Source organism: Podarcis gaigeae (genome assembly GCF_964106915.1).
Source record: "Podarcis gaigeae genome assembly, chromosome: 6".
NCBI classification, from domain to species: domain Eukaryota; kingdom Metazoa; phylum Chordata; class Lepidosauria; order Squamata; family Lacertidae; genus Podarcis; species Podarcis gaigeae.
The window spans coordinates 62,085,911-62,103,417 of record NC_139682.1 but is presented as its reverse complement, the minus strand read 5'-3'; the positions used below and the strand labels follow the sequence as shown (position 1 = coordinate 62,103,417).

The 17,507-nt window shown below is 41.4% G+C and overlaps 1 protein-coding gene and 1 long non-coding RNA gene across 3 annotated transcripts in view; one reads left to right on the top strand and one right to left on the bottom strand.

The window, feature by feature from the left end:
• LOC310846499 overlaps positions 1 to 5,034 on the top strand; it is a 76,456-nt gene extending 71,422 nt beyond the window's left edge. The window contains exon 3 of the long non-coding RNA XR_014565350.1: positions 5,019 to 5,034. This is a non-coding gene — a long non-coding RNA (uncharacterized lncRNA). The remainder of the gene's footprint in view (positions 1 to 5,018) is intronic.
• The window catches only part of PDE4B (phosphodiesterase 4B), a 256,742-nt gene that overhangs the window by 112,327 nt on the left and 126,908 nt on the right, over positions 1 to 17,507 (bottom strand). The window lies entirely within an intron of this gene.

Sequence of the window (17,507 nt, the reverse complement as noted above, 5' to 3'; positions counted from 1 at the left end):
CTGGCAAGTAGATATCTCTCTGGAGACTTTTGCTGAAAAGTGGCTTGTAAGTAACAATGGACAAAAAACAAACAAAACAGCAGCAGCAGCAGAGCCATCGTTTGTCTCTCAAAATAGCAGGCAAGAGCTTATTTGAACACAAGAACTCACAGAACTGAAAACCCCCTGGGTTCTCCCTACAGAATCCTCTAAAGCTCCGTAACAGAACTACAGGTTCAATTGTTTGCAACTGCAGCCAGGAAATAAGGAGGCATGATTCAGGGTGAAATTGGTTAAACATGGAGCACATTTATTGAACGAACCTAAAAAAAGATCTGCAGGGTGTGCTAAGTGATAACCAATCAGGCAAACCCAACCTGCAATGTGAAAAAAGGAGACACTATCCATTCCATTGGGACGCAGGTGGCGCTGTGGGTTAAAGCCTCAGCGCCTAGGACTTGCCGATCGAAAGGTCGGCGGTTCGAATCCCTGCGGCGGGGTGCACTCCCGCTGCTCGGTCCCAGCGCCTGCCAACCTAGCAGTTCGAAAGCACCTCCGGGTGCAAGTAGATAGATAGGGACCGCTTACCAGCGGGAAGGTAAACGGCGTTTCCGTGTGCGGCTCTGGCTCGCCAGAGCAGCGATGTCACGCTGGCCACGTGACCCGGAAGTGTCTCCGGACAGCGCTGGCCCCTGGCCTCTTGAGTGAGATGGGCGCACAACCCCAGAGTCTGTCTAGACTGGCCCGTACGGGCAGGGGTACCTTTACCTTTACCTTTATCCATTCCATTGGCCCATTCCAAAAAGGTGCCTTAGGATGCTCACCAAAACCTATCCTACCTGTTGAATTCCCGCACATACCCAGCAAAATGTGACCAAATCAACCTATTTTTACAAGCATCCAACCCAAAGGAGCAGGGCTGGGGGAGCAACAGAGAGAGAGACAGTAGATAGTGCAGAGTAGGGGGGCTCCTTGTTGACTGAGTCAATTAGCCCAAAAATCCTGCAAGGAATCTGTTACAGGTCCCACTTGGCTCCAAATACTACCAGATATTCCTGCAATGTGCTTAGGAAGGGTGGGTAGATGCCAAAGAAGTCTGAAGATGCCAGAGAGGGGGCAGAGGGGCTTCAAACAGTCCAGTAAGAGGTGCTCCCCCATGGCAACATTACGTGTTTGTACCTGCTAAGTGTTGTGAGGCTCACCAGTGCCCCTCCCTGGAAAAGCTGATGGACCAAGTGGTGAGCAAGATTCCTGGAAGGAAGGAAGGAAGGAAGGAAGGAAGGAAGGAAGGAAGGAAGGACAAGTCTCTAGTGTGGACAATAACATCAGCGATCTTGCATTTCTGAGAACTGAAATGCACGCAAGAATAACCAGTTCATCTCATCTACGACTTTTTAAAAGAATCACTTAGAAAACAGCACTGTGAAAACAGGCAAGGTTTGGGTGAATTCTGGAAGCTTAATGTCAGATTTTACAAGTGGGACCCGTAAAAAACATTGCACTGCATACTCCAAGATTCCAGCCAGCCATGCCCTCCCTCCAGGAGACTATTCCATCCCCACCCTTGTCTTGCATTTTTATTTTCTGACACACAACACTCCATTGCTACTGAGTATACTTGGTCCATGCTGGATTGTGCTTTGCCCCCTTGGGTTGTTTGTTTTTGGGGTTTTTTAAAGATACAAGTGCATTGGTGCTTTGCAAATCTCGAGTTTCTGCTTAGCAAGCAGGTCACCCCTGCCATTTCTCAGTTCTCCCATTTTAGCTCCAGTCCTGTCAGCATTCACCAGCTGAGTTTGCTGTTAGATGGAGTGATGGGTCTTCTAATGCTAAAATGATGGAGAACGAAGCAGAGGAATCCAGTCATTCATGAACAGTGTAGCCATGCACATTTTGGATTTAACGTCCCCAGGAGCATCAGCTTTACATCTATCTGACCACAGCACTAGCTGTTTGAACTAACAGCAAGAGAAGGCAGTTATTCTGAATGCTTATTTAAGAAGCAATTTACTGAGAAGCCAGAAGGGAAAGTAAACACATATGGGTACCACATTACTTCTTTTCTCAATACCATTTGACTTTTAATTTATGTTGACTTCAGACATATCTACACATACAAAATCAGAACTTTTTGCCCTTGCCTTCTTTTCCTCCTTTCAGTCACATTAACTAAAACCAGGAGGCCATGAGAAAAATAAAACTGTCCAGGATTCTTGTTAAAACTGCTTATACTCATAAATTGTGACTTTTAAAGCAGTGTTGTGGCATATTAATAATTGTGGCATCCTATCTGAAAACGTATCAGTCAAAACAACACAATTTGCTGTACAGATTGGCATGTCTAGTTTGCTAGATGTCGTGTATCTTGTTTAATTTGCCCCAATAGGAATATACCCGACTTAAATCTGTATTGCATGCCGCATAAAGGGATATAAATTATCAGCCGGAGTAACATGTTATATGTAATATAGGAAGCAGAATGGTAAATCAATCTATGGCATAATCATTACAGCCCAGGTAATTTTGGTCCCTGACAACATTCAGCAAGGAAAACAGCTTTGAAGATAGTGTTCAACTTCAATTATACCGCTGCTTCCACTGGGTTTCTTTGAATTACTTTCAGTCAGAGCTTTGGCTGTGCATTGCCTACATCCTAGCATCCTAGGGTCATGGGCTCTCCAAGTGTGAGTGGGCCTATGGAGATACAGGCTATTATTAGGATACACAGAAGATAAAAATGAAAGAGGAAAACAAAAAGCAAGTAGAGGAAGAATTGCATGAGAAGTAAGGGGAAAAACAGGCCGATTAGAAACAAAATTTATGGGGGTAGGGAAAATACAACTATCCTATCCACCTAAGTGCTAGGACCCTTCAATAATCAACTTAGCTTGTTCTCAAACACTTAATTCCCAGTTTCAAAAGCCTGATTTCATAGACTCATAGAACTGAAAGGGGATCCTGAGGGTCATCAAGTCCAACCCCCAGCAATGCAGGAATCTCAACTGGATCATACATGACGGGTGGCCATCCAATCTCTGCTTAAAAACCTCCAAAGAAGGAGAGTCCAACACCTCTCATCCCAATCATCCCTATAACTGCACATCCACAGTTTCCGACAAACACTTGGACCTTAACAAGTCTTCAAGAGATTTACTTCACTGTCAGGAAGACCTCTGTGTGTTTAACAGTTAAGCAAACGGAAGAGCTTTACCTGTTAGTTCCATGTGCCCCTCAGGTGTCCCATAGAGCTCTATATCTAGCCCGGCAAGTCTTAGGAAATACTTGGTATTTTGGTCAATAATATAGTGCCACTTCTTTTCTCTTTTTTGCAATATACAAAATGATTTTCATAGAGGGCTTGGTTTTTTTAATGGATTAACGAAGACAAATTTTAACAGAGCTAAAGACTATTGAACAGCATGTTTTCATACAAAAAAACTGCTCTATATTTCAACAAGGACTATATTTTGTATGATGAAATATGCTTTAAAATGTTCAAGTAGCTCTTTTTAAGAAACACTCGTTATTTTAGGAAAATACAAAATTAATTATACTTAGGAAATGTTTGAAAAATCTCATTAACTTTTTTCAAGCCTGGCTATAGAACACTGTTACAGCATTTTCCGCAATGAAAACTGAAGCATATTTGTTTCCTTGGAAACAAAGCCTTTCACCTTCCTTCACAGAACCTTAACCCAAAGAGAACTCGTTAATGAGGGCCAAGGTTTAGTTATTTTAAGCCAGAAAAAATGATAACACAAAGCTATATTTTTATCATTGGAACTTCAAAAAGGCCACTTAACCCAGCTGATTGAATGAACAAAATCTTCACATAATCTAAAGCAATTAAACCATTGAATTAAGCACAAATATATTATTTGTCTGAATGACTATAGTTTATTTGCATTTTAGTGTTCTGTTGAAACACACATGGTGAAATGATAGAGCAGTGGGATACACATTCAATCATGATTAAACACCTTGGGTTTTTTTCTAATCTTCACTAATAACAGGGGTCATATTTAGCTGGAAAAAAGTGAATTATTCTATGAACCCTGTGGAGCTATCATCAGAGAGTGAGGATCCTGAAGAGGTGGAGGCAAAGATAATTAATTGGAGCTAAATGACCTGGAGGAGAGCCTGCATAGGATGAGGGAGGTGGCATTGGTACCTCAAGAAATGCCAGTGCTGGTGGATGGAGCAGAGAGCAGGAGCTGGATCCCAGGAAAGTGGGATCAAGTGGGTTGTCAGAGAGCTGTTCCACCCCTGTGATTTCAGACACCTTTAGTCAGGCCATCCCCAGTCCATCCAGTCTGTCTGTAAGGAGCCTCTCACTCCTTACTCCTTACTCGAGGAGTTGTATGAGAGGAAATTGGATACTGAGTCCACTGCCAAGGGCATGGAAATTCCAGCACCAGCATGAATAAAACTCACACATTCCATGCCACTCACAGAAGTGCCCATTTGCTTTTCCAGAGCATTTGCCACATTAGGGCTTGCACCTGCCCACTCTTCAAACCGAGAAGGCACAGAGAATGCAGCTTGTTGGATCAATGTCTCAGATCCTGCTTAGCCTTGCCTTTCACCTGCTGTGCCTTTAACTCTAGTACTGCCAATGTGTCACTCAAATCTATGCACAGAAGAGCTTAGCAGAAACAGGCAGGTTTGTAGTTTGCCCTGCTTCCAAGACTTTCAGTTCCCATGTGTTTTGCTAGGGACCTTCTCTGCAGGTCTTGAGTTTTTCTGAGTGGGTAATGAATTCAGGGAAAATTGAACTGAAGGGAAGCGATATTGTTTATTTTGTAGAATATTAATCTGAGAAAATCAATTAATTTAAGATAACTATGTAGATATTATTGAGGGCAATTTAATCAGGGGTAATTAAAGAGAATACAGTGGTACCTCGGGTTACAGATGCTTCAGGTTACAGACTCCACTAACCCAGAAATAGTACCTTGGGTTAAGAACTTTGCTTCAGGATGAGAACAGAAATCGCGCAGCGGCAGTGGGAGGCCCCATTAGCTAAAGTGGTACCTCAGGACCTCCAGAACAAATTAAGTTCTTAACCTGAGGTACCACTGTATAACTGATTTGGAGCAAGATTTGTTGGAAAAATGAGTTAAATAGGAACTAATTTGGGATGATCTGGAGTGGAATACCAATTAATTGAGGCAATTATCTGGGATGGTTTGGATGGGAAATTAGTTGGTTTGCCCCCTGGGACATTTAAAGTCTAAATCTGCAACCATAAAGTAGAATTTGCAAATTGTATGCAATTAAAAAAATAATACATTTTTTAAAATAACACAGCCTCAATTTTGTAGTGCTTTTTAAGTTTGCGGAAAACTTTTCTTCTCTCTCAGGCCATCCCACATTTTATTTATGAAGTTTTTAATTCTTGTTGGTTTTTATGTTTTAATACTACTTTATGATTGATATTCTATTTCTGTACACTATGTACCTATGCATTTGAGATGTAAACTTATCGTGGTTTACTGTTATTATCTGTATATTTTTTCTCTTTTGTTTTCTCCACTTTAATTTTATTTTCCCCTTTTATTTTTTATTTTCCCTGTTAAATTTGCAGATAAAAAAAATTGCTTATTTCTTTACTTTAACTCTTTCAGTAGTTTACTGTCAATATTTTCCATAGAAAATACATTTTTTGGGAATCTGCATGTAAATATTTATGTGTATTAATGCACCATGTAACAGCAATGTTTAACAAATGAAATAATTTCAAATAGAAGGGAATATACCAATGCCTCGCTTGCTCTCAGACGAATGAATGAAGGAGAGCTGCCTGTCATGTGAAGTGCATCAATTTATTTTAAATTTCGGGCAACCATGCTGTTTAGTTGTACCTTCAGAACTGAACTAGGTCTGTTGATGAATGCTAATGAAGTGCCTAAGGCAGTACAGTACACCAGAGAGACAACCTTCACTGTTGGAGGTGACAAGCAAACCACAGACGTCAAGATGTCCTGACAGGTAATCAGGAAAAAAACGTTTGGAGTATTCAAAACACTGCCTGCACATAAACTCTATAATTAAATTACATTCTTTTGAAGTTGCTGTGAAAGGACTCCCAAACCTAGACTTAAGATAGTTTTAAGAGTTTGAACCTGTTAAAGGGATAAATCGTTAGTAAAGGATTCATTAGATCCCTGATGATTCTGCTCATCATGAGTGAGGCACATGAGTCAAACACTCCCTTGGCCACAAATACAGATACATGCTGAAGCTCCAGGATAGGAAGAGGGGCAGATAAGCATGCTAGATTTTACTAGTGTCTTCAAAACACATACAGTGGTGCCTCGCAAGACGAAAAGAATCCGTTCTGCGAGTCTCTTCGTCTAGCGGTTTTTTCGTCTTGCGAAGCAAACCCATTGACGGATTAGCGGATTAGCGCTTTTAGCGGCTTTTAGCGGCTTTTAGCGGCTTATTGGCTTAGCGGATAAGCGGCTTAGCGGCTTAGAAAAAGGGGGGGAAAGGGGGAAAAAACCGCAGGAACTCGCAAGACATTTTCGTCTTGCGAAGCAAGCCCAAAGGAAATTCGTTTTGCGAAGCACCTCCAAAATGGAAAACTCTTTTGTCTAGCGATTTTTCTGTCTTGCGAGGCATTCGTCTTGTGGGGCACCACTGTACAGTGGTTCCTCAGGTTAAGTACTTAATTCATTCCAGAGGTCCGTACTTAACCTGAAACTGTTCTTAACCTGAAGCACCAACTTTAGCTAATGGAGCCTCCTGCTGCCACCGCACCGCTGGAGCACGATTTCTGTTCTCATCCTGAAGCAAAGTTCTTAACCTGAAACACTATTTCTGGGTTAGTGGAGTCTGTAACCTGAAGCATATGTAACCTGAGGTACCACTGTAGTTGCTTGGGTAAGGAAAAGAAAAGCATGTAACCAGGGTAAAAAACAGGGAGAGAAACGCAGGACACTCTACATGAAGATATTGTTTTCTGGGACAATAAACCCTTCTAAAACAAAAGGAACTTCTGGTCTCGATAGCCTTGTTTTGTTCTGCCATTCCTGTGGTTCTGGCTTTCAGTAGCAGTTCCTGATGCCTGTGCCAACTTTTAACTTCGACTTAAAGATTAATAATAGTCTTTTAACTTAAATGTCACGGGCACCTTTAACTCCCTCTATCTTGCACTCTTCAATAAGCAATGCCAGCTACAAGGAGGCCAAATATATAGTTCGTCTTTAAAAAGCTAGTAGACTGCCAAACTTAAGGAAATACCAATTTGGTAATAGCGTGGAATGATATATTTCCTAAAGTGATCATTACAGTAATAGCTAGGGCAGATATATATGCACTTCAAAAAGCAGCTTCATTCCAGATGAATACTTTTCTGTATCAGACTATTACCTACTAAATACAGTGTCCAGAGACATTCTGTGCAGCTATCCACTACATATTCACTCCTTAGCTGAGCTGTAAAATTGCAGATAAAATGAAACAGCTACAGACTTAGCCTTTACAGTACCACTTCGTGCTTAGAATTTTGCATGCAAGTATAAGTAACAAACTACAAAAATATAATGCACCTCAGATAACAACATTTTACAAGGGCTAAAAATTCTTACTAGGGTTATAGTTACAAACATAACCCTAATAATAAATAAATAAATAAATAAATAAATAAATAAATAAATTATTCAATGTTTGCAATAAATAATAATATAGAAATGGGATCACTGTTGGTGGGAGAAATCCAATACTATTAACTGCAAACGGTTTCACACTAAAGGCTGCATACAAATTATGGAAAGTTTAGTTTGTTAAGGGTGCTAGGATCTGTAGCTCTGGGGGGGGGGTAAGCTACATTTCCCAGGATTCTTAAGGGGAAAGACGTGTGCTTTAAATATATGACCTTCATACAGCAAAAAAGTAGAAGCTTGATTTATACATTTGTTAAAACCTGGTATCACACAGGCATCCTTTAACTGGCTAGTGAGAATGATATGGGGAGTAAAGGGAAGATACTAGCTCTAAAATGGGATTTTACTCTCCTGGTATGCCCAACGGAGAGCCTCAAGGTCCATAAATAACAACACCCTAGTGGTCCCGGGCCCTAAGGAAGTTAGATTGGCTTCGACCAGAGCCAGGGCCTTTTCAACTCTGGCTCCAGCCTGGTGGAACGCTCTGCCTCATGAGACCAGGGCCCTGCAGGATCTGATTTCTTTCCGCAGGGCCTGTAAGACAGAGTTGTTCCACCTGGCCTTTGGCTTGGAGCCAGTTTGATTCCCTCCCTCCCCCCCCCCTCTCTTTTTTCCCCTTCTTTTCCTTCTCCTCCTGCGATGAGGCTACATTTTAATATTTTAATGTTCCATTATTTTAATTGTTGTGTTTTATTTTTGTTTTTAAGTTTGTAATCATTCATCTTGTTTTTATTATTGCTTGTAAGCCGCTCTGAGCCCAGCCTTGGCTGGGGAGGGCGGGGTATAAATAAAAAATTATTATTATTATTATTATTATTATTATTATTATTATTATTATTAGATCAAGCAAACTAAAACTTCACAAGCTATCAAAGCTCACTGTTACCATGCTGATGGTATGACTAAAAAAGTGGTGTACAGTCGTACCTTGGTTTTTGAACAGCTTAGTTCTTGAAAGTTTTGGCTCCCGAACGCCACAAACCTGGAAGTGACTGTTCTGGTTTGCGAACTATTTTTGGAAACCGAATGTCCGATGCGGCTTCCGCGGCTTCTGATTGGCTGCAGGAGGTTCCTGCAGCCAATCAGAAGCCACGCTTTGGTTTCCGAACATTTTGGAAGTTAAACGGACTTCCGGAACAGATTCCATTTGACTTCCAAGGTACAACTGTATATGCCTTTAGAAAAAGTTAACTCAATACGGCTGATCTTAAGACAGCAGCAAATTATACAGTGTAATAACACAGTCAAGAACACACCCTTGTATCCCACATTAAATAATCCAAACACCTCCAGTATCCATAGTCTGCAAATCAATCCTGCTTGTTATAATCCCTCTTCACCCATAAGGTTGATATCCAAGATTGCTTAATGCAAGCGAGTTACTCTTGCTTGCTCTCATTTTCATTTGCAACCTGCAGATGAGTGAACTATATGATCTGGGACCCTGGGAGTCCTCCTTTCCCCAATGGTGCTTCAAACCTGCAGGAGTTGAAGGGAGTGGGCAGGGGGGTGCATTGACAGTTGGAAGGCAACGCCCGGAGAGCAGGAGGAGAAATGCATCTGGAGCAAATAAGATATGCAGGCTTGACTGATAAGCGAAAGGAGTGCACTGCCAAAATGCTCTGGCAACACCCAATGAGGCCATAAGGCAAAGGGGGGAATATGATATGATAAGTTACTGGTGGTGGGGTGGTTGGGAGGTGCTGCGAGGGTATAAAAACTGCTTGCTTACGTGTATTAGGCCCTCCCAGCCTTTGGAAATAATTCCGCTGGTGGCCTCTGCGCAGATCACAATAAACTTTTTCTCCGAAGCAACTGAATCCCTGGTGCTTCTTTGTCACCTCTGCGTCCTGGGTAAGCGGGCAAATGGATCCCAAGTAATTAAGGCTTCAGAGTCTGTCTCTTTATAGCAAGACAATTTAACTGTGTGCACACAACATATTTTCAACATATACCAGTGGCTGAGGCATTGAAAGTTCCAGAACGTGGGATATCATGGAGAGCAAAAGGAAAGAGATCTGAGCAACAACCTTCGTAGCTGAGAATTTGGGAGAAATACCTTACAGGGTTTGTCTGTTTTCATTTTAACTATTTCAGCCCAATTCTATTCAGAGCCTAATCATTTTAATTAGCAAGGATTCTGGCATGTTTAACTTTGAATAGGATTGCATTGCAATGCTCCAAAAGTAAGCCCAATTACTTGGAATTAGGCCCCTCTTAAATCACTTTGCAAACATTGCAAACTAGCTGGCTGCCTACCTGCTAAGCATTATCCTGCAATGAGCTTCATTGTTTCTACCTTTTCAATTTATAATAATCTGACAGGCTCTCTACAAGATGCTTGCAACCACTGCAGAGATGGAGACCACCCAGCCAGCACCATAATCAATAGAGGAAAGCAACCTGTGGGTGGTTTCCCAAGATAGTCAGTTTCCAGAAATAGAGAGCTGAGACTTTGCAAAGAAACCAGCTCAGAATTGCTAAGCAGTCTCTTCAAGCCCTCTGTTCCCAACCCTTGACAATTCCACTTGAAGCTCCATAATGGCTGATTTTGTTTTTTTCTCCCCAGTCAGCAAGTTCCTTCCTTTTATTCTCTGTCCCCAGTTCTTCATGCACCTTCGAAGTGTTTTTAAGGGAGTGGCGAACTCAAGCCAGGCCAATGCATAAATTATTTAAACGGGATCCCAATTGCAGGAAAACTAGAAGCTCAATGTTCAGGACAAGCTATATTCTAAACTCCCCCTGCCCTGCTGCACAAGCAGCCAAGCACATTGCCCACCCCAAACTTCTTGTAACCCCAAATAAACATGGAAGAGGGAACAGAAAATAGGAATTAATAGAGAAAGAGACTGGAAGGAAGAAAATATAACAGAAATAAACTACCTAGTAAACTGACATAAACTACCTAGGAAACTTTCCTATAAGCAATCACTGATCACTTAGAAACTTCTTCGAAGACTAAAGAGCTTATAAAGTGTTTCACAATTAACATACAATTGCACGTCAATTTAAAGCAGAGCTGAGCCGAACCTTATTAGCTGAGCAGAAGGCTGTATTTTAAGAAAGTGTCTACTGTACTTCGCACTGTTTACATTTGCAATGGCAATTTTTGTTTCCAATTTCTCAATATTCCCACAACACACAAATATGAAATATCACAGAAGAGAAATAAAAAAAAAAACATGCAGCCTTCCATGTTTAGAATCTATTTTTGTAACCGTTAGTTTTCCACTGCTGCAAAACAATGCTGTTTACCTTCAAGTAAGTGAACAATTTGTTGCCTTGCATTTTAAATTAGCTGCAACAGGCTACATGGAAGCATTAAGTATCTAATGCTGCCCACAGATTTAAACAGGGGTGATGACAGAATAATTAGGGGACGAAGGGTGGTGCAGACAATTACTGGCAGAGAGGAGTTATGCATACCTCTGTACAGTAGTACCTCAGGTTACAGATGCTTCAGGTTACATACGCTTCAGGTTACAGACTCCGCTTAACCAGATGTAGTACCTCAGGTTAAGAACTTTGCTTCAGGATGAGAACAGAAATTGCGCGGCAGCAGCGGGAGGCCCCATTAGCTAAAGTGGTACCTCAGGTTAAGAACAGTTTCAGGTTAAGAACGGACCTCCAGAATGCATTAAGTTCTTAACCCAAGGTACCACTGTATAACAAAAACATACAATCATGGCAGTAACTTTTGTCTTCTAATTCAATTATGTGTGACTGTAGGTAGAAGCAGTGAATGGGACAATCAGATATGAGATATGGGGTCCCAGTGGACCATGACCACGTTATTCGTCAAAACAGGGTGAGATTTGAGTCGAGAGCATCAGACTGAGGTCTCTCACAGGCAAAAAGAGGAAGACTCTTCAGGTTCTATGATACTGTTTTGTAGCACCTGAAGCAGAGATGAGGATTCTTTCCTGACTAAGGGCCCGCACTCCCTTCTGGGCAAGCTTCCACCCTCCCAGTGGTGGGTGGGGCAGAGGCAAAAGTGGGTGGAACCATTAATGCAAATTTTACCTTGGTATGATAGGCTTAAAAAGTAGAGACATCACTTTGCCAACAAAGGTCCGTATAGTAAAAGCTATGGTTTTTCCAGTAGTGATGTATGGAAGTGAGAGCTGGACTATAAAGAAGGCTGATGCTTATGATGGTGCTGGAGGAGACTCTTGAGAGTCTCATGGACTGCAAGAAGATCAAACCTATCCATTCTGAAGGAAATCAGCCCTGAGTGCTCACTGGAAGGACAGATCGTGAAGCTGAGGCTCCAATACTTTGGCCAGCTCATGAGAAGAGAAGGCTTCCTGGAAAAGACCCTGATGTTGGGAAAGATAGAGGGCACAAGGAGAAGGGGATGACAGAGGACGAGATGGTTGGATACAAGAAAGAAGATTCCACCTAAACATTAGGAAGAACTTCCTGACAGTAAGAGCTGTTCGACAGTGGAATTTGCTGCCAAGGAGTGTGGTGGAGTCTCCTTCTTTGGAGGTCTTTAAGCAGAGACTTGACAACCATATGTCAGGAGTGCTCTGATGGTGTTTCCTGCTTGGCAGGGGGTTGGACTCGATGGCCCTTGTGGTCTCTTCCAACTCTATGATTCTATGATTCTATTCTATGATTCTATGATAGTGTTCTCAAAGCTACCAGCATGAGTTTGACCAAACTGCGGGAGGCAGTGGAAGACAGGAGTGCCTGGCGTGCTCTGGTCCATGGGGTCACAAAGAGTCGGACACGACTAAACGACTAAACAACAACAAAATGATAGGCTAGTTTCTATGCACATTCACGCTCCCCTCTTTGTTCTCTATCCAGGCAAGCAAGAGGCATTATCAGAATGCAAAGACACATTCCAACGAGGCAGAAACACTTGGGGAACATGCAGAACAGGGCTGAGGAGGCGGGTGTTGCCAAGGGAAAGTCCCATGAGCAAGATAGTGAGGCCTGAAGGACCACATTCAGCACCTGGGCCTTAAGTTCCACACCCCTAACCTGGAGTTGATTCCTCTCCTTTCTTCTGCCTGACATTGTGCTGCCTGGGTTGTGTGGCTGGAGGTCTGGCCCAACCCTGTTACCAGTGGCCCTTCACAGTCTGAGGTTTTGAACTTGAGACCAGATAGCTGCAGCCTTACCTTTATCAGTCACTAACAATGGACCTCCTCGGGTTCTGTAAAGCTTACCGTATTTTTCGCTCTATAAGACGCACCAGACCACAAGATGCACCTAGTTTTTGGAGGAGGAAAACAAGAAAAAAAATATTCTGAATATCAGAAGCCAGAACAGTAAGAGGGATCGCTGTGCAGTGAAAGCAGCAATCCCTCTTGCTGTTCTAGCTTCTGGGATAGCTGTGCAGCCTGCATTCGCTCCATAAGACGCACACACATTTCCCCTTACTTTTTAGGAGGGAAAAAGTGAATCTTATAGAGCAAAAAATACGGTAATATGGATATTTTTTGTCACATTAAGTTTAAAAAAAACACACACCACTGTGCATGTTTGAGATAAATTCTGAAGTCAAAAGGGTCCTTAGGCTGAAAATTTTAGGTGCAGGGGACACCACTCATTGTGCACCCTGTGAGCTAATTTTCCAGATCAAGTCATAAGTTCAGTCTGATTCCACTCTTCCAGATGACTTGCACATTGAGCATTCACCCTGATTTGTTTGTCTGGCTTTTTGTTTGCTCATTTCGGAATTGGGTTTGTTGCATAAGAACACCTAATCCACTTCAACTGAACAACCTAAATTTGCTGGTTTAGGATAGAATCATGCCTGCAAAATAGTCATAGCTTTCCTTGATAGGGAATAATAATAATATTAATATTTGTTGTTACTGCTTCTGTGTTACTAACCTCTACTCCTCATAGAGAAGCTGCTCAGGCTTTTATACTGCTTCTTTGGTACAACCACCACTGAAATAAATAGAGCTTATCCTTCCAACCCTCCACCAATAAAGTGTTTTGAGGATTTGTATCTAAAGCTGCAGCCCTGGGGCTATTTAGTCTAAGAGCGAACGACATTCTGACACATGCTGTGCTGCTGCTGTTATGAGCCATTTTGCTTACAAACAGGGACTCCAGAGAGTTGCAGCTTCCAAAAAGATTAAGGTCCCAACTATTAGTTTGGTATAGCCATTCCCAAAGTGATATTTATTGATACAGATGCTCTCTTGGAAGTCACACTGCCTATAGCTAATGAACATTTGTTATGCACCCATGACTTACAGAATCTAGGGGCAGAACAGAATTAAAATTGCTGAAAACATAAAACAATAAGGGTATTGCTGAGGAAATAACCACTAAACTTATTATTTCATAATTTTCCAGTTTGAATTAGTTTCTGGGAGTAAATAAAACAACCAAAAGAAAGCCAGTGCAGCTTTAGAATATGCGCCGTAAGAAAAACATTCACCTTTGCTATCAGAGCTAGAAAATCAAGTTATGATAAATGCACTGGGGAAATTCAAACACAAAACTAGTGGCTGAGAAACAGTGCTTCTTAGTTTAAAATAATTCATGGAAAAATCTGGCAGCATCTCATGCCATCTTGACTTTGTCACTGGAAATGAATAGAATATTCATGACTTCTTGACAGTGTAAGCAAACTTCTATGATGTGTCCCGCCCCCACCTTGCTGCATATCAGGATAGAGCCGTATGCTAACATGGGGAAGATTTAATATTCAGACCTGATTTTCCTGCTGTCATTCCTGTTTTTCTTGACTATAGTTAATGCCACATTTGGAAAAAAAAAGGGGGGGGGAACAGTGCACTTAACTTGAACATTCAGTGGTACAAAGCTGGTAAGGTTCTGAAGATGCTCTTTCATTAACTACTCACCAGCAACAAGAGGCCATATAAAAGAGATATAAGCACAGGGACCTGTGGCAGACACAGGTGCCAATTCTGTCCCCAAGCTTACTTTGTAAATGCAATTATAGGACTTAATAAGGCCATCCACAACATTAGAGGTCCATTCACCTGCTCACCCCCTAATGTGAGAAGCCATCATCTGCCAGCAATGTCCTTGTGCATTCTACACAGTGCAAGCAGGCCATTCTGTATATACAAAAGAAGGGACACAAATCTTCCATCAGAAATGGCAGTATCAAAAGCACAGTAGGGAAACATTTCAGCCTCCCAACACACTCTGCAACTGACCTTAAGGTGGCTACACTGGAACAAAGAACTTCAAAGGGTGTCTGCAAAACGATGCTGATGAAACCATCCAGAGAATACAGTGCTGTCACTTGTGGACTGAATCACATGTCAATTGGCTCAGCAATGCCAGGATGTTTACTGTTAATAAAATTATTATCACAGTCTGTCCTTTTCTGCATTTCTATTATTTACAAACTCATTTTGTACAAAGAAAAGTGTGTGTGTGTGTGTGTGTGTGTGTGTGTGTACACACCTAAAATTCAGGATAACACTTCATATATCTGATGAAGTGGACTACATCCACAATACATGTGTAAATCTTTAAGGTGCCACAAGGCTATTTGTTGTTTTTTTAGTTAAATATGCCACTTTTCTATGGCAAGTGTAAAAAAAAAAAAAATGCTTCAAACAATTTTAGAGAGACAGTGGGTTTTCAAGGAGAAAAAAGAAAAACAATGACTCACACACTTTCCACCTCTTGTAATCTTGCTAAATAAAGTAACAGGAGAACAAAGCTGGTATGCAGCCTCTGGCTACATTTGTGCATGCATCAAGCGAGATGGCACAGGATCAAGAAGCGAACAAGCCTATCTTGAAATCACCTTTGCACTGCTGCTGTTCAGCCTCAGTCATAGCCAAAGAGAAATGCAAGAGAGGGGCTTGAAATATTTCCTGGCAGCGCTACGACCTTCAGTAAACAACAAGCAATCGATTTTTGAATGAAAATAAAATGGTTAAAACCTATTTCCTAGCTATCCACTTTCTTTTTTATTGTTCTCCTTCCCTTTTTTCCACAACCTGGAGTTCATCCACAATTTACAATTGCTTCAGCAGCCTGGTAAGTCCAGATACTGCACCCCAAGAAAAGGCTGAAATGGGGATGTTAGCACTGACTAAGTCGATCTCTCAGACAAAATCAGAATTGCATCATATTTTTATTTTATTTTTAAATGTCGTTTTAGATGAAAACACACACTCCAATACCAACTACAATGTAAAAGCAACGATAAATACCCCAGCACGATGTGCATTTGTTATGAACATTGGCTCAGTCACATGGGAAGCAACCTCTAGATGACAGAATTTCCTGTATCCACCCCTTCATTTATTCCCATTTGCAGGTCATAGTCAGGAAAGGCATATTCCAAATATTATTTTGCATTGTGTTACTAACTCTACGGTGAACTATAGAATTTCATTGCCTCTTCCGAGAGACCAGTTGTCTTTAGTCATCCCTCAACTGTCACCTAAAAGCAGCCACTGCACAAAGCTGCTTGAAATATTCCCATCCCAGGTGGTTGGTGGTAAGAATGTTAACTTTAAGAGGTGGCCTAGTATTGATTTTGTAAGTTGCCCTGGGAGTCTTTTTGGTTTAAGAACAGAACAACAATGTTAAGCAAATAATATAACTAACAAGAGAGTAGCTGTATTAATCTACTACAGGAAGACACCACAAAAAGCCTTTTAACTCCTTAGGTCAAACTGTATGTGACACAGCCACCTTGTAAGGCGCAGAAGAGATGTAACATTCATCTTCTTCTTTTCTCACTATTTCCCAATTTCTAATCACCCAGACTCCTGTTGTCCCAATGCCACAGGATTTCAAATATATTTGCCCTCTCGAAGTATCCAAATTGTCCCACCGGAAGAATAGCAGCTCTGTAGTTAAACCCTATAGTTTTGTGTTGTCCCTTGCAATTATTTTGTTGTCCTCTCCTCTATCCTCAGGAAAACAATTCAGCAGGAATTTTAGGGAAGGCAACAGAGCTTGCCAAGAAAGGGGAAAGGACTGCAATAAATACTGGCCAGGGAAGCCAGCAGATAGCTGCTAAATTCCTTCTCAGTATTGACACTCAGGCCATGTGCTATTTGTCCTATTGGGGATCTGCTCTTGCCACTTGTCAGGGATCATTACTTCAGCATAAAAGACCTACACTTGCTGTGCCTGTGGTTATCTTATATTCTTGGTGTATTGTGCTGAGTGTATAGTATTATGGACTGATGAAGCTGTTGAGAAACCTGCTTAACATCCGGAGTACAGGTCTTCTGATCAATTGTACTACTTTTGCCGTGGGATGGTGAGGAGGTGCTCGTCTGCAACTACTACTTATGTATGACCCCTGCCTCTACATATGGCCATGTGAAGAACCCTTTCTTGAAACCGTTCCCACGTACATGACTTTGCGCTTCCAGTAGATAACTAACTGTAGAACGATTTGCTTGTTTCAACTGTGCTATGACACTATTATTATATACATTATTAGCAGAGTTGTGCCACTAGTTGACTGTATAAGTATCTCCAGGCTTTGATATGCACGTTGCACTTTAATTTGCTGAACTAAGTAAAATTGCCCTTTATATTTGCAAGCTGGTTTGGTGTTTTGGTTTTGTTGTATTACATAGAAAATAGAAACCATGCAAACCAGTGAACCAGAGAAATATTTTATGCAGCTTTTTTTTTTTTGAAGGCTCAGAGCCTGACATGTGAAAACTAAAGCAGAAATGCAAAGGCTATATTTTAGTTTAAGCATTACTGTTATTAAAACCATGATAAATAGTAATGTAACATTAAATGCAATATTGCACAGCAAGCCTCTCTTTCACTTACTACCAGTGTGACTTAAAATTAATCACATATTTTCTAAAAAGAGACAAGTGGCTGCAATTGGGTCATTGCAACCCATGGAGCAAATAATATGCCAAT